The sequence below is a fragment of the Megalobrama amblycephala genome, linkage group LG4 (genome assembly GCF_018812025.1).
Source record: "Megalobrama amblycephala isolate DHTTF-2021 linkage group LG4, ASM1881202v1, whole genome shotgun sequence".
In the NCBI taxonomy this organism is placed as follows: domain Eukaryota; kingdom Metazoa; phylum Chordata; class Actinopteri; order Cypriniformes; family Xenocyprididae; genus Megalobrama; species Megalobrama amblycephala.
Window position 1 is genome coordinate 25532677 of NC_063047.1, and position 21529 is coordinate 25554205.

Here is a 21529-nt window from a genome sequence, read left to right on the forward strand (position 1 = left end):
GCCGTTAAACACCCGTAAGACCTTCGTTCATCTTCGGAACACAAATTAAGATATTTTTGATGAAATCCGATGGCTCAGTGAGGCCTGAGCAATGACATTTCCTCTCTCAAGATCCATTAATGCAATAAAAACATATTTAAATCAGTTCATGTGAGTACAGTGGTTCAATATTAATATTATAAAGCCAGAGAATATTTTTGGTGCGCCAAAAAAACAAAATAACGACTTATTTAGTGATGGCCGATTTCAAAACACTGCTTCAGGAAGCTTCGGAGCGTTATGAATCTTTTGTATCGATTCATGATTCGGATCGCGTGTCAAACTGCCAAACTGCTGAAATCACGTGACTTTGGCACTCCGAACCGCTGATTCGACACGCTGATTCATAACGCTCCGAAGCTTCATGAAGCAGTGTTTTGAAATCGACCATCACTATATAAGTCGTTATTTTGTTTTTTTTTTGGCGCACCAAAAATATTCTCGTGTCTTTATAATATTAATATTGAACCACTGTATGCAGGCCTCACGGAGCCATCGGATTTCATCAAAAATATCTTAATTTGTGTTCCAAAGATGAACAAAGGTCTTACGGGTGTGGAACGACATGAGGGAGAGTAATTAATGACAAAATTTTCATTTTTGGGTGAACTAACCCTTTATATGTGAAACTTGTATTATTTGAAAAAGTAACTTAGATATTTTGTTGTAAATTGAAAAAGTTATGTGTTACTAGTTACTTGAAAAAGTAATCTGATTACATAAAGTTAGTTGTAATGCATTACCCCCAATGCTGAAGATAACTATAACGATAACAATTAGTCTCCATGAACGATATCAACTCTGTAGTTTTGTGCTTGTGCTCTTTAAAATCAGATGGACTCTTATTGGCTGTCAATGTTTTTATCCTTCATCATTCTGAAAATGATTCCAATGACATAGTTCTTCTGTACCGTTATAGTTGTTTTGTGGACAAATTAACCATGGTTTTATTATGGTAAAAGTGCAGTAACCATGTTTTTTGGTGGATTGATTACCAGTTTTAGTACAAATACCATAAACTATGGTTAATTAACATGTTTTAACTACAATAACCGTGTTTTTTGTAGTAAAACTATGGTTAATATCCGTAAAGACTCCATATTCTATTAGACTTAGAACGATTAAAACTTAGTGTGAACAGGCCTTTAAGTTGTTTTATGTGCACACAAGTAATCAGTAATATGTATATATGCCATTTTATATGTAGGTCCATATATAGTAGGCTACATTGTGATTGTTGCTTTATTTTATTTTTATTTTGCTTATTTATAGTCCTTCATGTTATTTATTTTTCTATTATGTTATTTTTTTTGTGCAATGGTGACGATAACTGAGGGTCAAAGCGTCGCTAATTAATGAAGTATTTTATTGCACTTCAAATATTGAGCGCACGCGACCGTCCGGACAGGAGCGCGCGGGTTCGCTAGAGTCGCGGGTCCGCGCTTCCCGCTGTCAGGACGAGAGCTGTCACTTGGCGCAGCCGCTGTTTGTACAGGTGTTTTAGTAAAGAAAACAACGGCAAGACGCTTCCAGTTCAAACACCCACCGCACTCCCGGCCTACTCGAAAAAGACGCGAGGAAAGAATAATATATGGTGGAAAATAATGCGAGAAAAGGGCTGAAGGTTTGACAGATGAGCAGCGGGTCGTTGGGGAGTTCGAGTCTGTTTCCCGCGCGCGGGCTTTGAGTGATGGCGTGACTAATTTGTGGAGTGACCGTTAACGCTGAGGAGAGATTTCAACTGAACATCTCAAACTGACATTTAACACATGCAAGAAGAAGCATCTCAAACTGATCCAACACACACAGGTAAGAACACATTCAGCAGTTATATATTATAAAAAAAACGTTTGGTTGTCATAGCGCGTTTTTGAAAGGTAAGCATTAGATTCCCTAAAAAAAAAAAAAAAAAAAAAAAAAGTTTTAAGATGTTCAGACATGTTGCCCAAAAAATGTGTTCTTCTAATAAAGGTAAGTTATAGTTCACTCAAAATGGAAATTCTTTCATTTTCTCCCCCTCATGTCGTTCCAAACCTTTGGACTTTATTTCTTAAATCGCAAAACTAAGACGTTCTTCAAAATATCTTATTTTGTATGTTTACAACAACATAAGATCTGGTAAAGGCGCATTCACACCACGGAAAATAAAGTTTTAATGGTTCTTATTCCATGGCAATAGCGATGACATGGAATCATTCTCTTAAAAGCGCTTGAAATTATAATAAATAGAACTCATGGAAATTCGTACGTATTTTACTAGGTGGATAATTCATACGAATTGGTATGTCCTCACTCGTATACATTAGTACATTTTTTGCTAAATCGTATGTATTTTATGTGTTGCCAGATTCGTATGAATTCGTACGAATGACCTATCCCTAACCCCGCCCCTAAACCTACCGGTCACTGGGGTTTAGAAAAATCGTATGAATTTATACGAATTACACCGTGTCCTAACCAGACGCGACGCGATGCCTCGATAAGCGATAAATGGTATCTTTTCCATGTTAATCTGAGTTTTTGTCCTAACCAGCGACGGACACACGAATATTCTATTTTAGAAACGGTTTCTATTTGTATTTGTATTTTGTATTTTATTTATATAGCACCAATTTAATACAACGTTAGTTGTCCAAAGTGCTTCACTGTCCCAAAGAGAAAACAAAAGTATAAATAAAAACAGATAAGACAGTATAAAACAAACACGTAACACACACAATTAACGTCATATTTATCCGCGAAGTATGGCAATGATAATATCTTTTTATGTGCTTTATTTAATGTTAAAAGCATCTAACGTGAGTTTGAATATCGTTCTGCGTTCCCAGATTTTTAGCTGTAATAAAAACAACGGATCTAGTTAGGACACGATGTTTGCCATCTCATAAAATATGTACGAATTATTGTGAGATAGTGTTGGCAGTGTTGTTAAGTCCGCGGTTTTCCTGAGGAATTGGGTTACTTTTACTCTGTTGCCGCGGGTTGTTTTTCTTGTCCGCGGGTTGAAGCGACCCCAAATTACATGATGTTTAGCCCCTGGAATGCGAATTTTACCACCAGGAACGCGATTTTTGCTGTGGGCTAGTTTTAGTAGTAAAACCTGGCAACCCTGAGTGTTGGCTATACCGATCTCGGTGTGAACGGGCCTTGATAGCAGAATGATCAGTTTTGTGTGAACTATCACGTTAGTCATTAAATTAACATCCATAACATTAGCCATAGATTTTTTTTAACGTTAGCTGTTGGGTGGAAAACATCTAAACTCAGACGATGATTTCACACAGGTAAGTAATATCTAATTGTAATTCCACACAGGTACTGGTAAAGGATGTCAAGACTAAAGAATGGCGTTCAAGTTTAGATGAACAGTTTCAGTTCATGTAAACTGCAGGAACTTTTACAGCCTTAACTGCAGGTTAGCGATGAGCCAGAGGCTTCTGAATGCACTGAGGCGGTAAAACCCTACAATTAGTCAGTAATGAGGTTCAATTACACTTTATTGGACATGTTAAAATGGAGCACCGTGAATAGAGCCGTTGAAATGACCTACATGTGCAGGACCCAAAAGGGAGAATAAGTGATTATTGTGGATGAGGGACATTTGCTGTGATTCTGGCCGCATCTCGTGTGTGTGTGTGTCTGTTTTATGAGTGTTTTTGGAGTGATGTCAGACGGTAATAGTGACATTAACCGTGCGTGTGTGCGAGTTTCGTGCGAGCATGTGTTCGCCTCTTCGACGTTGACCTGTAACTCGAGCCCCGCGACCTTTATACAGTGGAACGTTTTAGGGCTCTTCCCGTGAACCCTCGCGCACAAAGCACAGAGGAGACGTTGTGGTCCCTGGACTCATCATTCCAACTCAAGCCTGAAACGGGGACCGTACGCCGCCTGGCCGAGGAAGCAGGAAGATTGTTAAAGCAGTGAAAATAAATGCCGACTGCATTAAAGTGCGTTTGGGTGGTCAGAGTTGGCGATTGGGCAGCGAAACTGATTTGGGGTGAACTAGGCCAACTGGAGGACAGCTTAACCTGATAATGGTCGCCCCCTTTCTGATCACAGATCTGACCTAAATGGATGTAATTCATGAATGCTACACTGCAAATAATGATGTTCTTCCTCAGTATTTCTGTCTTGAAATATCTAAACATTCTTAAATCAAGATACATTTACTGGAGAAGCAAAAAGACTGAAGATATTAAGTGTTGTTTCCTGAAAACTGTATCAAATTGAAGTGTTTATGCATTAAAAAAGTAGAAAAATAAACTTAATTCAAAGGGAAAACAAGATTATTTTCCACCCCATTGGCAGCTTTTTGTTCTAGTTTGATACATTTAACAAGACTTAATAGCTTAAATCAAGATACATTTACTTGAGATGCAAAATGACTTAAGAATGTTTCGATATTTGTGCTGGAAAAAAGATAAATAGACGAAGAAGACACTCAGCAGATTATTGCAAAGAAATGAAAACACTTCAAAAAATGAAAGTGCAAAAGGTTTAAATTTACTGTAAAGCAGATGTACTGAACTAAACATTTTTTATTTTATACAAAATATATATGTTACATATGGAAGCTTGTTTCCGCCATAAAAATAAAGAATAAAAAAGGTAATTTTTTTTTGAGTTTATGTCTCACAATTCTGGCTTAAACTTTCAATTCTGAGAAAAAAAGTCAGAATTGTGAGTTCATATCATACTTTATATCACGCAATTATGACTTTATATCACGCAATTATGACTTTATAACACAATTATGACTTTATATCTCGCAATTATGACTTTATATCACGCAATTATGACTTTATAACACAATTATGACTTTATATCTCACAATTATGACTTTATATCTCGCAATTCTGACTATATCACACAATTATGACTTTAAAACTCACAATTATGACTTTATATCTCAATTATGACTTTATATCTCACAATTATGACTTTATATCTCACAATTCTGACTTTAAAACTCACAATTCTGACTTTATATCTCACAATTCTGACTTTAAAACTCACAATTATGACTTTATATCTCACAATTCTGACTTTATATCTCACAATTCTGACTTTAAAACTCACAATTCTGACTTTAAAACTCACAATTCTGACTTTATATCTCACAATTCTGACTTTATATCTCTCAATTATGACTTTATATCTCACAATTATGACTTTATATCTCACAATTCTGACTTTAAAACTCACAATTCTGACTTTATATCTCACAATTATGACTTTATATCTCACAATTCTGACTTTAAAACTCACAATTCTGACTTTATATCTCACAATTATGACTTTATATCTCACAATTATGACTTTATATCTCGCAATTCTGACTATATCACACAATTATGACTTTATATCTCACAATTTTGACTTTATATCTCACAATTCTGACTTTAAAACTCACAATTATGACTTTATATCTCTCAATTATGACTTTATATCTCACAATTATGACTTTATATCTCACAATTCTGACTTTAAAACTCACAATTCTGACTTTATATCTCACAATTATGACTTTATATCTCACAATTATGACTTTATATCTCGCAATTCTGACTATATCACACAATTATGACTTTAAAACTCACAATTATGACTTTATATCTCACAATTTTGACTTTATATCTCACAATTCTGACTTTAAAACTCACAATTCTGACTTTATATCTCTCAATTATGACTTTATATCTCACAATTATGACTTTATATCTCACAATTATGACTTTATATCTCACAATTATGACTTTATATCTCACAATTCTGACTTTAAAACTCACAATTCTGACTTTAAAACTCACAATTCTGACTTTATATCTCACAATTATGACTTTATATCTCTCAATTATGACTTTATATCTCACAATTATGACTTTATATCTCACAATTCTGACTTTAAAACTCACAATTCTGACTTTATATCTCACAATTATGACTTTATATCTCACAATTCTGACTTTAAAACTCACAATTCTGACTTTATATCTCACAATTATGACTTTATATCTCACAATTATGACTTTATATCTCGCAATTCTGACTATATCACACAATTATGACTTTAAAACTCACAATTATGACTTTATATCTCACAATTTTGACTTTATATCTCACAATTCTGACTTTAAAACTCACAATTCTGACTTTATAACTCACAATTCTGACTTTAAAACTCACAATTCTGACTTTAAAACTCACAATTATGACTTTATAACACAATTATGACTTTATAACACAATTATGACTATATATCACGCAATTCTGACTTTAAAACTCACAATTCTGACTTTAAAACTCACAATTATGACTTTAAAACTCACAATTATGACTTTATAACACAATTATGACTTTATAACACAATTATGACTTTATATATCACGCAATTCTGACTTTATATCTCGCAATTATGACTTTAAAACTCACAATTCTGACTTTATATCACGCAATTATGACTTTATATCTCACAATAATGACTTTAAAACTCACAATTCTGACTTTATAACACAATTATGACTTTATAACACAATTATGACTTTATATATCACGCAATTCTGACTTTATATCTCGCAATTATGACTTTAAAACTCACAATTCTGACTTTATATCACGCAATTATGACTTTATATCTCACAATAATGACTTTAAAACTCACAATTCTGACTTTATAACACAATTATGACTTTATAACACAATTATGACTTTATATATCACGCAATTCTGACTTTATATCACGCAATTATGACTTTAAACTCACAATTCTGACTTTATATCACGCAATTATGACTTTATATCTCACAATTATGACTTTATATCTCACAATAATGACTTTAAAACTCACAATTCTGACTTTATAACACAATTATGACTTTATAACACAATTATGACTTTATATATCACGCAATTCTGACTTTATATCACGCAATTATGACTTTATATCACGCAATTATGACTTTATATCTCACAATTATGACTTTATATCTCACAATAATGACTTTAAAACTCACAATTCTGACTTTATAACACAATTATGACTTTATAACACAATTATGACTTTATATATCACGCAATTCTGACTTTATATCACGCAATTATGACTTTATATCGCACAATTATGACTTTATATCTCACAATTATGACTTTATAACACAATTATGACTTTATAACACAATTCTGACTTTATATCACGCAATTATGACTTTAAACTCACAATTCTGACTTTATATCACGCAATTATGACTTTATATCTCACAATTATGACTTTATAACACAATTATGACTTTATATATCACGCAATTCTGACTTTATATCACGCAATTATGACTTTATATCTCACAATAATGACTTTAAAACTCACAATTCTGACTTTATAACACAATTATGACTTTATAACACAATTATGACTTTATATATCACGCAATTCTGACTTTATATCTCGCAATTATGACTTTAAAACTCACAATTCTGACTTTATATCACGCAATTATGACTTTATATCTCACAATAATGACTTTAAAACTCACAATTCTGACTTTATAACACAATTATGACTTTATAACACAATTATGACTTTATATATCACGCAATTCTGACTTTATATCACGCAATTATGACTTTAAACTCACAATTCTGACTTTATATCACGCAATTATGACTTTATATCTCACAATTATGACTTTATATCTCACAATAATGACTTTAAAACTCACAATTCTGACTTTATAACACAATTATGACTTTATAACACAATTATGACTTTATATATCACGCAATTCTGACTTTATATCACGCAATTATGACTTTATATCACGCAATTATGACTTTATATCTCACAATTATGACTTTATATCTCACAATAATGACTTTAAAACTCACAATTCTGACTTTATAACACAATTATGACTTTATAACACAATTATGACTTTATATATCACGCAATTCTGACTTTATATCACGCAATTATGACTTTATATCGCACAATTCTGACTTTATATCACGCAATTATGACTTTATAACACAATTATGACTTTATATATCACGCAATTCTGACTTTATATCTCACAATTATGACTTTATATCTCACAATTATGACTTTATAACACAATTATGACTTTATATCATGCAATTATGACTTTATATCACGCAATTATGACTTTATATATCACGCAATTCTGACTTTATATCTCGCAATTATGACTTTATAACACAATTATGACTTTATATCATGCAATTATGACTTTATATCACGCAATTATGACTTTATAACACAATTATGACTTTATATATCACGCAATTCTGACTTTATATCACGCAATTATGACTTTATAACACAATTCTGACTTTATATCACGCAATTCTGACTTTATATCACGCAATTATGACTTTATATCACGCAATTATGACTTTAAAACTCACAATTATGACTTTATATCACGCAATTATGACTTTATATCTCACAATTATGACTTTATAACACAATTATGACTTTATATATCACGCAATTCTGACTTTATATCACGCAATTATGACTTTATAACACAATTCTGACTTTATATCACGCAATTCTGACTTTATATCACGCAATTATGACTTTAAAACTCACAATTCTGACTTTATATCACGCAATTATGACTTTATATCTCACAATTATGTCTTTATATCTCACAATTATGACTTTATATCTCGCAGTTGTGAGTTTAAATCTCACAATTCTGAGAAAAAAAAGTCAGAATTGTGAGAAGTCACAATTACCTTTTATAGTTTTTATCTAATGGAGGAAACAAGCTTCTATATTTACAAAATCATTTGGACTCTAAAATCAAAGCCATATTTTTAATATTTTTAAAGTTATGTTGCAAATTTGAACTTGACGTTCTTGTGATTGCAGTAAATTCAGTAAAATGTGAAACCAAATGTGACACCGACCGCTAAGAGGTTTTAAAGTACCGTTTCCATGGTACAGCAGTGTCAGATTTCAAAACAGGATTCACAGGATGAATTTTAGTGTTTACACTTTGGAATGATGCCTAATTTATGATGATTAGTACTAAAATATGTGAATAAAGTCTCTCTAACAGGTTAAGATGCTTGAAAAGGCCTGGACTGTTTGTGTAAATCCTTAATGTCATCTGGTCATGTGCTCCTCTCTCCGCCACGTGCTTGTTTTACTCTGGGCTGAAGCGGGCGATGACAGTAAGAACCCCACACAGGCGAGTCGGGAAGAGGGCGCGGAGCTGCCGCCAAGGTCAGCAGGATTGAGAAAGCTGTCTCGAGTCCCTCTGTTCTTCTGTTTCCACCTGCAGCGTGCCAGAGCCACAGAACTGAAGGAGAGCGTGTGATCCTGTGTGGCGTTACCCATCAGTACCGGGGGCACCAGGCGTCTGTCTATCAGGCTCTGTGGTTTGCTTTAGTTAGAGTCGAGGATGTGGCCGTCCAAGTGCTGTATTTATAGTGTTAGAGTCAGGATCAACACTTCCTCTCAGTGACGGCGGTGCCTTCACGTGCTATCGGTGTAGTCGGAAATACGAGTTTCCTAGTTGGAAATTGGACATGAACGCCCTCTCAGGTCGTATTTACCACTGGGAAACTCTGGAATAATTTTGAGACCCAAGTTTCAGAGTTAGTCGTGTCATTAACTTTAAACATGGTGGAGAGGAGACCGATTGAGATGGTATTCTTTATTAGTTTTTTCCACAACAGCAACATCACCTGGACTTGTCGTTAAAGTAGTGCATATTTACATATATTAATAATCATTTGAAGCATATTGTATGTTTTATACACAGCGAAAATAGCCGGTATTTGACCTGAAATTCCAGAATCGTCAGCTGATTATCTATAGATAGTGCAGTGAATGTTTATATGATTGTCAACTAATGGTTTGCTACATTTTAAATATCTTCAATACATTTTGGCTTTAATACGATTTCCCCAATAAATAGGCAAGAATAAACCTGCTGTCCTCCATGATTCCTGTTCTTTCTGACAACAAAGCACAACAATTGTAATCACAGGAAATTTCTGATTGCATGTGAAGGCGTTATAAATCTCTCAGCCCAACATGCTTTAATTACAATGATTTTTCAAAGTTGTAAACAGATTTTTGGAGTAAATTTTACAAGAAAATACAATTTCAGTCTTTTATACTTCAAAATTTCATGTTAAATTCAATGTGTTACTTGTTGTTTCTTTGTAATTTTGTTGTAAAAAAAAAAAATAAAAATACTAGCAAACTAACAAATGGTTTCAAAGTAAAGCCTACACTTTTTTCCAGTGTATCATGAATAAAATCTTTAGTTGTTATGGTCACTTTAGCAAGAATTTGCATGCAAAAAACACAACAGCGTCCGTTATGAGCAGTGCTTCATCTCTAGAAGTCATTTCTGTTGTTCATCGCGGCGAAATCGCGTCCAACTTGAACGTGAGTGAAAGTCAGGAACATTTTTGCTGAATGACTGGAATTCACCCACGAAATTTCGCCCGAGCAAAAGTAAAAGTTTAAATGAAAATAATCCACAAAATAAAAATTTGGCGTAGGATTTACATGAAAGCAATATTCACTCAGAAATTACTAGTAAATTTCACTAATAATTTCAGCAAGTGACACATTGAATTAAATGTGAAATGACATTGTAAAACGTGCTCCAATAATCTTTATTTAAACTTTGAAGAATCTGTTTTTGCCGTGAGGATCAGAGCTGAGCTCTTCTGCTGCAAGTCACAGATTTAAATAGACTTGCGGTGAATTGGAGTCTGTCTGAAACGGGACTGTGATGAATCAAGCTGATTTATAATATTTCTGTATAAAGCATTACTCCAGTATACGCTTACATTCATCTGGCCTCCAGACATTCCTTAATAATGTGCTGCTATATTAAACCATATAGTGTCTGTGTGTGTGTGTACTACAAAAATAGGTGTGAACGAACAATGTGTGTGTGTGTGTGTGCTAAAATCTGATTCATTTGAGTGAATTGATTCATTCTGAGGGTTTGTTAAACCGAACTGGTTCAAGAAAAGATTCTCAGATTTTGAGTCGTCACACAATCGGATCCTCATATAGGATTTTACATTTCAATTTTGTCGTATAATTGCTTTGTTTTCGATTAGGTTGTACAGCTTAAAGTTAACATGAAATCAAAGTTGACCTTGTTGACTGAACATGTAAGAACAAGTTCCTGCACTGCAAAAAATGATGTTCTTCCTCAGTGTTTCCGTCTTGTTTTCCAGCACAAATATCTAAACATTCTTAAATCACGATGCATTTACTGGAGAAGCACAATATAGTCTTGTTTTTTGAAGAATGCATCAAAATGAAGTGAGTTTGTGCTTAAAATGGGGCCAATGGAGCCAGAAAAATAAGCTTCGAAGGGAAATCAATTATTATTATTTTTCTGACCCTATTATTTTTCTACACTTTTCACAATCCAGTCAGTTCATTGTGGATAAAAAAACAATCCCTTCTTATTTGTTAAATGTCAAGTGTGAAATTGTTGACTTTAACAACATAATTAGCCATATTGTACCAAATACTACTGTTATTTTAATGCATTGTTCCCACATCCCAGTTTAACCCCTAAACAATTTCAAAACCTCGTTTGAGTGTTTTACAAACACATTTCCATCGTTCACGTAAAGTGTTTCTGCTCTCAGTGCAGTTCTGCCTGATACAGGTGTGAGTTTAGTTCATCTGGAGTGTGACAGATGAGTGTTGAACGGTTGGATGAGGGTGTATCTTCACTCATTAGAGAACTATGTGCGTTATGGAGATGTGAGCGACTGTCATTAATAACACTCATCTCCGGTTTAATACAGACGGCTAGATTACAGCGCATTAATCTCTCTCTCTCTTTCTCTTTGTGTCTCTGTCTTGCGTGCTCACATAATGGAGCAGGTTTCAGGATCATCACTCATGCCTCTTTGTGTCCGTCTTTGTCTCTCCGTCTCTCATTGTTTTGTCTGTTATTGATATAGAGACGCTGCTCAAGTGGCTCTCAGTGCTAATGCTGCCGCTGGACTGCAGCCAGTCAGAGCGACTCCAATAAAAACACCTTTCGTTTAGTTCAGGAGACTTTCTGCTAATGCTTTAATTGAAGCCTGTTAGCTTTCTCACAATACCAAAATGTCAGTTGTTGATGGCCATTACTAGAAATATGGTATTATACAAAAACTATTATACAGTGTATATATATACTTTGCATCTGTGCATTCGGTCTTGCAGTGTGAATGTCAGACCTAATGCACATAATCTGACACAAATCAGATTATTTTCTCTCGCCTGTTTGCATTCACTCAAGACTGACAGTGTTTACATTAATGCATTTGATTTGACGAGTTACTGCAGAGGTGTTTGTTAGACGTTCGGCTCAAGGCTGTGCTGGTTAGTGTGGCTCCTGCTGGCAGATGTCGAAACTACAGCCTTCTGGGAGCGAAAAACATTCTCCGTCGACACAATCAACATTGTTTTCTCTTCCTTTCTGGCTTTTAATGGGTGTGTCCTGTCTGTGACATCAGCTTCTGAATTTCATACGTTTGGTAGAAGTGTGTTTAGTAACAGGTCGTGTGTTGTGGTCAGTCATCAGAGAGTATTCAGTTGTTTGCAGATGTACGTCAAAAAATTATTTTCTTAAGGCAGTTCACACTAAACTTTTCATTCCATTGACTTCCACATGCAGTGTAGGAGACAGGAAATACAAGGGCTGCGTCCGAAATCGCATACTTCCCTACTATATAGAAGGCAAAAAACAGTATGTGACAAAAGAATTATTCACAGTACTCATAAAAGAGTCAGGAATAAAGTACTTACTACTTCTGACGAGGTTCTGAAGTGTGCAGACGATGGACACTTTACTATCCCATGAGGCCACGGGACAGGATTTGTGAATAGCGGTGAAGCGAGTGAAGAAAACAATCAGTCATTTTGCTTCTTCAGTAAATATATCTTGATTTAACCCTCACGTGTCTGTCAAAAATGACTCAATTATTATTTTTTTTTTATTTAAATGAAATAAATGTACTATATATTTTAGTTAGATAATGTTTTTATTTAATATTTTGTAATTTTAGGGGATTTTATGGTATTAAATTATATTTATGCTGTAGTTATAATCCATTTCATCACTTTTTGAGCTTTAACCTGAAAATGAAATTTCCAACTTAAACTGTCATAAATTTTGAATACTTTATAGCACAGACTCAATTTTGATTATTTTCAAAGATTGCTGAAGTGAAAAAAAAACTTTTTTAGTGTTTATTGTTATGAAAAATGTACAAAAATACTATTTTCAATTTTTATATGACATATATATTTTCAAAAGCACATTTTACTCTAAAACTGCAAGAATATCAAAGCCATAAATCTAAACAAGCTGTGTTACAAATTTGAGCTTGATATCTCAAAAAATGAGCTTTCAGTAAGATTTAGTTTGGCTGCAGTACCAAAAGTTTCCACTAGGTGAAATTTGTCTCCCGTTCATTTCCAATGCGCTCGGGGAGCATTTAACCTGCGTGTGTGTGTGTTCACATAGCAATTGTCAAAACTTTTACCAAGTTTCGCACCATTCCGACGAAGTAAAAAATTCTTTGAAAAAAAAAAAAAAAAATTTTTGGCAGAAGAGCAGGGTTAAGAATGTTTAGTACTGAAAAACTTCATTTTTTTGCAGTGTGTCCATTTTTACAGGTTTCTCAATGACAGTATGTGAAATGAGAATGACAAACACGAGTTCTGGATAAACGTTTTTCTCGGCCCCCAACGCTCTGGCTCCCAGGAGCCCGAATGAGTCCTAGTTTGGTCCAGATCACATTTCTCTCTGTCTCTCTGTCTGTGTGAATTCGGTGACGTCTGCCCTGAAGACCTCAGTAAGTGGAAAGCGCGTGTGAACAGCCATGTTGATGGGCCGAGTTTGATTTAGGAGTTGTTTTTCCGTCTGACGGGAGCCAGAGAGCTCCGACCCTCGAGCGAGGGAGCGCGTACGTGATGGCGGTCTTCAGGGAGAGCGTTCGCTGGAGCTGCGACGCTTCACGTTCGAGTGTTTGTTAAGAGATTTGTGTTTTTCCACCGAGCGCAGTGACACAGGCCACATTGCCCAAACACACACGTCAGTTATATTGTGATTTCAGCATGTTCCTGACGTCTCTACCAGCCCCGCGTTACAATAGCTGGTTTGTCTGACGGCACCCCGAGGAACGTTTTATTGCTCAGAGTTTGCTCTGTCAAAGCTCATTAGACTTATTGGAGTTCTCAGTTGAGTTTTAAGTCAACATGATATCAACATCAACTTTATTTACGTTCTTAATTCATGTTCCTCATGTTATTGAGAGCAATTCATCAGACGTTATTCTCGAGACAAAACATGAAACGACTTTCCTTCTTGACTGACGTCGCTTTATAACCTAGGGCACATTTTGTTCTTGTTGAACATACAGAAAATTATCAAATTATGGAAGCAAACGCTGTTTCAAGTTCACTGCGAAACAGTTTCTTACCCAGTGTTTCTGTCTTGTTTTCCAGTACAAATATCTAAACATTCTTAAATCAAGATACATTTAGAAGCAAAATGACTGAAGATATTATATTAAGTCTTGTTTTATGGAAAAATTATCTGCCAATGAGGTCAGAAAAGTAATCTTGATTTCCCTTTGAATTAAAGGATTAGTTCACTTTCAAATAAAAATTCCCTGATAATTTACTCAGATGTTCATGTCTTTCTGTCTTCAGTTGAAAAGAAATTAAGGTTTTTGATGAAAACAATCCAGGATTTTTCTCCATATAGTGGACTTCACTGGGGTTCAACGGGTTGAAGGTCCAAATGTCAGTTTCAGTGCAGCTTCAAAGAGCTCTACATGATCCCAGACGAGGAATAAGAGTCTTATCTAGAGAAACCATCGGACATTTTCTAAAAAAAAATAAAAATTTTATACATTTTAACCATAAATGCTCATCTTGAACTAGCTCTCTTCTTCTTTTCTATTAGAATTCCAGCAGTGTAGACACTGCTAAGTGTGAACTAATTGAACTAACTGTTATATACTTGCACTAGCATATTGTATATGACAATTTAGTTCAAACTTTGACCTGTGGAGGGCAGTAATGCACTTAGCAGTGTCTACACTGCTGGAATTCTAATAGAGAAGAAGAAGAGAGCTAGTTCAAGATGAGCATTTATGGTTAAAATGTATAAAATTTTTATTTTTTTTTAGAAAATGTCCGATGGTTTCTCTAGATAAGACTCTTATTCCTCGTCTGGGATCATGTAGAGCTCTTTGAAGCTGCACTGAAACTGACATTTGGACCTTCAACCCGTTGAACCCCAGTGAAGTCCACTATATGGAGAAAAATCCTGGAATGTTTTCCTCAAAAACCTTAATTTCTTTTCCACTGAAGAAAGAAAGACATGAACATCTTGGATGACATGGGGGTGAGTAAATTATCAGGAAAAGTTTATTTGAAAGTGAACTAATCCTTCAAGTTAATTATTCTGACCCCGTTGGTGGGTATTTGTTCTTGTATTAAGCATAATTGACTTTAAGTTTCTCAGATGTATCCCCTAAAAATCATATATAAGGATAATGTTTAAGTTACTGAGTTACTGAATAATATTGAGATCTTTGACTTTTGACTTTTGACTTTGGTATCTTGAAAAATCTGAGCACAGACTCTCTACCGGAGAGACATGTGAGATTACTGGGGTCTTTTTCTGAGGAGAAACACCTGAGACACAGATTCGCTCTCCATTTAATCTCATTGGTGTCTAGGAGAAACATCTGAGATATAAACACATCTCTGGGATCTACGGACACGAGGAGCGTGTTTGAGGGAAAGAGGAGGTGAAGGAGGTTAATTACTCAATGATCAGGCCTTGTGTCTTACACCTGAGTTTGGTCTAGAGTTTCCACCTGTAAGAGCCTCACCTGTGTGTGTGTGTGTGTGTGTGTGTGTGTGTGTGTGTGTGTGTGTGTGGGTTTGTGCGGTCAGGTCATGTCAGTCCTCGGAGTAGCCCATCCATCATGTGCAACAGAGCAAAGATGCCATTTCACACACACACACACACACACACACACACGTTTTATGGGGACTTTCCATAGACATAATGATTTTTATACTGTACAAACTGTATTTTCTCCCCTACTCTACCTCTACCCCTAAACCTACCCATCACAGAAAACTGTCTGCATTTTTACATTTTCAAAAAACGTCACTCAGTATGATTTATAAGCTGTTTTCCTCATGGGGATCAAAAAATTTCCCTGCAAGGATATTGCCATCATTATAGGGACATTTTGTTCCCATAATGTGGTGTTTACCAGGACAACACTCGCACACACACTCACTATCCCTTTAAAAACACATTTAAAATTTTCATGAAATAGTTTAAATTTACGTCACTGCACAATCTACACATCCCAGCACAATCGCTCCCGATCAATTATCCTGTATGCAGGAATCGGCATGGCAGAATCCTCCCTTTATAATCACTAATAAGCTGTCACTCATCTTAGTTCATTGAAAGTTCAATCATAATCGATGAAGCTGACTGCACAATGAAGCATTGCTCAACGCTGCAAAAACACATTGTAAAAAGAAACCTTTGATGCTCTCCGGAGCGCAAACACAGATACGCATACGGATCGTTCGCCTAATCTGTTTCACCAATATGCTATTATTATGGAGAAAACTGATCCTAGACCAGCAGTTATGGCCAGTTTTTCCTTCTAAATCAGTCAGAAGCAGCAGCAGGCAGTGGTTTGAGTGAGAAAATTCCACGCTTGTCTTAAATCCGTGGTCAGGGGAAAGCTAAACCTTGACCATCCTTACACACGCTCCGGATATTCACACACACACACATGCATTGAGTGTTTATAGACATCATAAAGTCAACATGGTCACTGTTTACTTTATTTAAGCTGCAGTCTGTCATTTCTACATTGCTGTTTTCAAACAGGTTTCCCCCGTTGTTCATTTTTTGGACAAACAGTTTCGCTTTACACCAGATCTACGTAGTAAAATCTCTATAACTCACAGTGTTTCTTGATGAACACATGTGTTGAGAACACTTCTTTGTGTGTATCTAAGTGAGAAAAAGGATTTTCATTCCTGTGGAATCAAGCTTCTATTAGTCGTTTGTTTTCAGACTGAACGCGTAAGAGTATGCGATTGCTACGGTGCCTGCGAGGCGTTTTGACTTCGTTAAGTGGCAGAACAGGTGTTTCCCACACACACGCACAGCTAATGAGCTGCTTTAAGAGCCTCCACATTATTCAGCCATTAGGAAAGAGAAACACACAGAAAGACAATTTAGTATGTGAACACATTCAGCACAGCCGCCCCGACTGAAATTCAACAGTTTGCTTCTTTCTGCTGAATTACGTGTGTGTTCTTTACACTAATCACACCAAAAGTGATTAAGAGTCCAAACTAATGATGTTGTTTTAACTTAACTCCGCCTGACCTGAACGGGCTAATTGGGCGCTTTATTAATGCGCTTAATGAATATGAACAGCATGTTGCTTTGGTCGTTTAGAGGGCAGCAGTCTGAGAAAAATAAATACGTTTGCGGTTGCGTTCATTTAGTTTTATGAATGAGTTCTACTGGGAGATTGTTCTGTGAAGTGCTCTTTTCTTCCCGTGTATTTGTTTAAAGAGGAACAGTGAGTTTCCATGTCGAATGAAGAACGTGTGGGAAAGAATGGCACCGTTTTAAACAGCCTTAGGAAACGTCTGAAACTGCGTTGAACATTATATATAAATGTTTGCACTATTTATACTGTCCAGACTAAAAAAATCACATCTCAAAAATTCTCCAGTGCAATTTCATGATTCTTCATACCCACAACAAAAACTAATATGCTTTTTTAATATACATAAATAAAACATATTTCTGAGTGAAAATGGTTTCAAAGTAAGTTTGCTCTCCTAACGTGATGCACTCCTTCAGACTGACTCTCATAAGACTCATTCATGCTGGGGTTTCTAGAAAGAAACATCCTTTATTCATCTGCATTATTCTTTATGAATCCCATGAGAGAGATTGTGGAAGGCAGTTCCTGTCAGCGGCTGGCTGGTTTGATGTAACTTCCTCTGACTTGTAATTGAAACATCAGCAGGCATCCAGAGACGCTCTTAATTTTGCAAAGCAGCAAACTTGATTTTGTGAAATGTTAGTGTTGTGTCATTACATTATGCAAACACATTTTGGTGCCGCTGTATTTTTATCCATGAGTCGTAGCAGCTCTGAAGTGCCATTTTTCAGAGTTTCCATATATATAATAATAGCAAAGAATGAGTCAGTGCTTCCAAACCCTTGACCTTTCATGTGTGAGTATATGATATGTGAATTTTGAGTTTTGTCTGATCATATCATATGTTTAAATAATTGAGCAGACAGACAGAGAAGGGCTGATCTGTGATGTGCGTTTTCTCAGCCAGCGCGAGAACCTGATCCCTGACAGAGAGAAAGAGAACAGACACGGCTCACCTGACACCTGCACACAAACCCCATCTGTCATCATCAGTAAGTGGCCAGAGACACACACTTACAGCCCTGCTCGCATTTTGATACACGCACGCTCACACTTTAATGCCTCGCAACCAATTAACCGCACCAATTATGTGCTGAAATATTCAGACTGTGTGTGGACACACTATCTGCCTTCATTAGTGTGTGGTGGGGCTCTTCCCCGCGGGCGATTCTTCTTGCGTTTGTTTATTTATTTATTCATTCCTCTTTTCATGCCGCGCTTCCCCCTCTCCCCTTGCGGACAATAGCGATGCGGATCAGACTCCGTCGCAAAAGTCAGCGGTCTCAGATGTGTGTCGGGAGAATGTCAGGTGAAACCGGAGCGGCCCACACAAATATTTCCCTCCTCCTGCCGTCTTTGTGTGACTGTCAGGCTTTAACGCCTCCTGTGCTTTTAATGCGAGTGGGAGAATAATTTTACCTGCATTGTGTGGCGGCGTAAAGAGACCAACTGGAGCGACGACGTGCAAATTAAACCCCTCTTGAGCAGCCGTCGGACAGGTGAAAGATGCGTCGCTTGTGATGAAAGACAAGACGTTTGTTTATCACATTTCCAAAGTGCCGATTTACAATAAAACACTAAAAACGGAACTTTCAGTTAAAAATGGAACATGCAGTTGTTATTTCCAATGTGCGCTGTGGAATATTTGCTTTATTAGTAGCACCGAATGGTATTGCACATACTGATCCACCTTAAAGTGCGCTCACAATTGAAATTCCGTGGGCAAAATCCCATGGTAATGAAAAACATATGAGATGGGGGAGAAAATTATATGTCAGTGCTTTTGTGTACACTTGTAAAATGATTGCATTTCCTAGAGAAACTGCATTTTCTTGTGAAACTTGCAGGTTCATTGTGAGGGGGACGCAAAGGTTTTGTGAGCGAACGTGAAGTTTCTTGGAGGAATGCAAAGTTTTTGCGAGAGAAAGCAAAGTTTGTCGGAGGAGCGTAAAGGTTTTGCGAGAGAACGCAAAGTTTGTCGGAGGAGCGTAAAGGTTTTGCGAGAGTACTCAAAGTTTGTCGGAGGAGCGTAAAGGTTTTGCGAGAGTACTCAAAGTTTGTCGGAGGAGCGTAAAGGTTTTGCGAGAGAATGCAAAGTTTGTCGGAGGAGCGTAAAGGTTTTGCGAGAGTACTCAAAGTTTGTCGGAGGAGCGTAAAGGTTTTGCGAGAGAACGCAAAGTTTGTCGGAGGAGCGTAAAGGTTTTGCGAGAGTACTTAAAGTTTGTCGGAGGAGAGTAAAGGTTTTGCGAGAGAACGCAAAGTTTGTCGGAGGAGCGTAAAGGTTTTTGCGAGAGAACGCAAAGTTTGTCGGAGGAGCGTAAAGGTTTTGCGAGAGTACTCAAAGTTTGTCGGAGGAGCGTAAAGGTTTTGCGAGAGTACTTAAAGTTTGTCGGAGGAGCGTAAAGGTTTTGCGAGAGAAAGCAAAGTTTGTCGGAGGAGCGTAAAGGTTTTGCGAGAGTACTCAAAGTTTGTCGGAGGAGCGTAAAGGTTTTGCGAGAGAAAGCAAAGTTTGTCGGAGGAACGTAAAGGATTTGCGAGAGTACTCAAAGTTTGTCGGAGGAGCGTAAAGGTTTTGCGAGAGAAAGCAAAGTTTGTCGGAGGAACGTAAAGGATTTGCGAGAGTACTCAAAGTATGTCGGAGGAGCGTAAAGGTTTTGCGAGAGAACGCAAAGTTTGTCGGAGGAGCGTAAAGGTTTTTGCGAGAGAACGCAAAGTTTGTCGGAGGAGCGTAAAGGTTTTGCGAGAGTACTCAAAGTTTGTCGGAGGAGCGTAAAGGTTTTGCGAGAGTACTTAAAGTTTGTCGGAGGAGCGTAAAGGTTTTGCGAGAGAAAGCAAAGTTTGTCGGAGGAGCGTAAAGGTTTTGCGAGAGTACTCAAAGTTTGTCGGAGGAGCGTAAAGGTTTTTGCGAGAGAACGCAAAGTTTGTCGGAGGAGCGTAAAGGTTTTGCGAGAGAAAGCAAAGTTTGTCGGAGGAACGTAAAGGATTTGCGAGAGTACTCAAAGTATGTCGGAGGAGCGTAAAGGTTTTGCGAGAGAACGCAAAGTTTGTCGGAGGAGCGTAAAGGTTTTGCGAGAGTACTTAAAGTTTCTCGGAGGAGCGTAAAGGATTTGCAAGAGTACTTAAAGTTTCTCGGAGGAGCGTAAAGGTTTTGCGAGAGTACTTAAAGTTTGTCGGAGGAGCTTTAAGGTTTTGCGAGAGAACGCAAAGTTTGTCGGAGGAGCGTAAAGGTTTTGCGAGAGTACTCAAAGTTTGTCGGAGGAACGTAAAGGATTTGCGAGAGTACTCAAAGTTTGTCGGAGGAGCTTAAAGGTTTTGCGAGAGAACGCAAAGTTTGTCGGAGGAGCGTAAAGGTTTTGCGAGAGTACTCAAAGTTTGTCGGAGGAGCGTAAAGGTTTTGCGAGAGAACGCAAAGTTTGTCGGAGGAGCGTAAAGGTTTTGCGGGAGAATGCAAAGTTTGTCGGAGGAGCGTAAAGGTTTTGCGAGAGTACTCAAAGTATGTCGGAGGAGCGTAAAGGTTTTGCGGGAGAATGCAAAGTTTGTTGGAGGAACGTAAAGGTTTTGCGAGAGAACGCAAAGTTTGTCGGAGGAGCGTAAAGGTTTTGCGAGAGTACTCAAAGTTTGTCGGAGGAGCGTAAAGGTTTTGCGAGAGTACTTAAAGTTTGTTGGAGGAGCGTAAAGGTTTTGCGAGAGTACTCAAAGTTTGTCGGAGGAGCGTAAAGGTTTTGCGAGAGTACTCAAAGTTTGTCGGAGGAGCTTAAAGGTTTTGCGAGAGTACTCAAAGTTTGTTGGAGGAACGTAAAGGATTTGCGAGAGTACTCAAAGTTTGTCGGAGGAGCTTTAAGGTTTTGCGAGAGTACTCAAAGTTTGTCGGAAGAGCGTAAAGGTTTTGCGAGAGAACGCAAAGTTTGTCGGAGGAGAGTAAAGGTTTTGCGAGAGTACTCAAAGTTTGTCGGAGGAGCGTAAAGGA

General features: G+C 36.8%; 1 long non-coding RNA gene across 2 annotated transcripts in view; it reads left to right on the forward strand.

Annotated features, from left to right (window-relative positions):
- Positions 1-713: 713 nt before the first annotated feature.
- The window catches only part of LOC125267174, a 48778-nt gene continuing 27962 nt past the window's right edge, over positions 714-21529 (forward strand). Inside the window, exons 1-2 of one of the 2 annotated variants that reach the window (XR_007184629.1) lie at positions 714-1848; positions 18466-18554. This is a non-coding gene — a long non-coding RNA (uncharacterized LOC125267174). The remainder of the gene's footprint in view (positions 1849-18465; positions 18555-21529) is intronic. The other variant, XR_007184630.1, reaches the window with a different exon arrangement.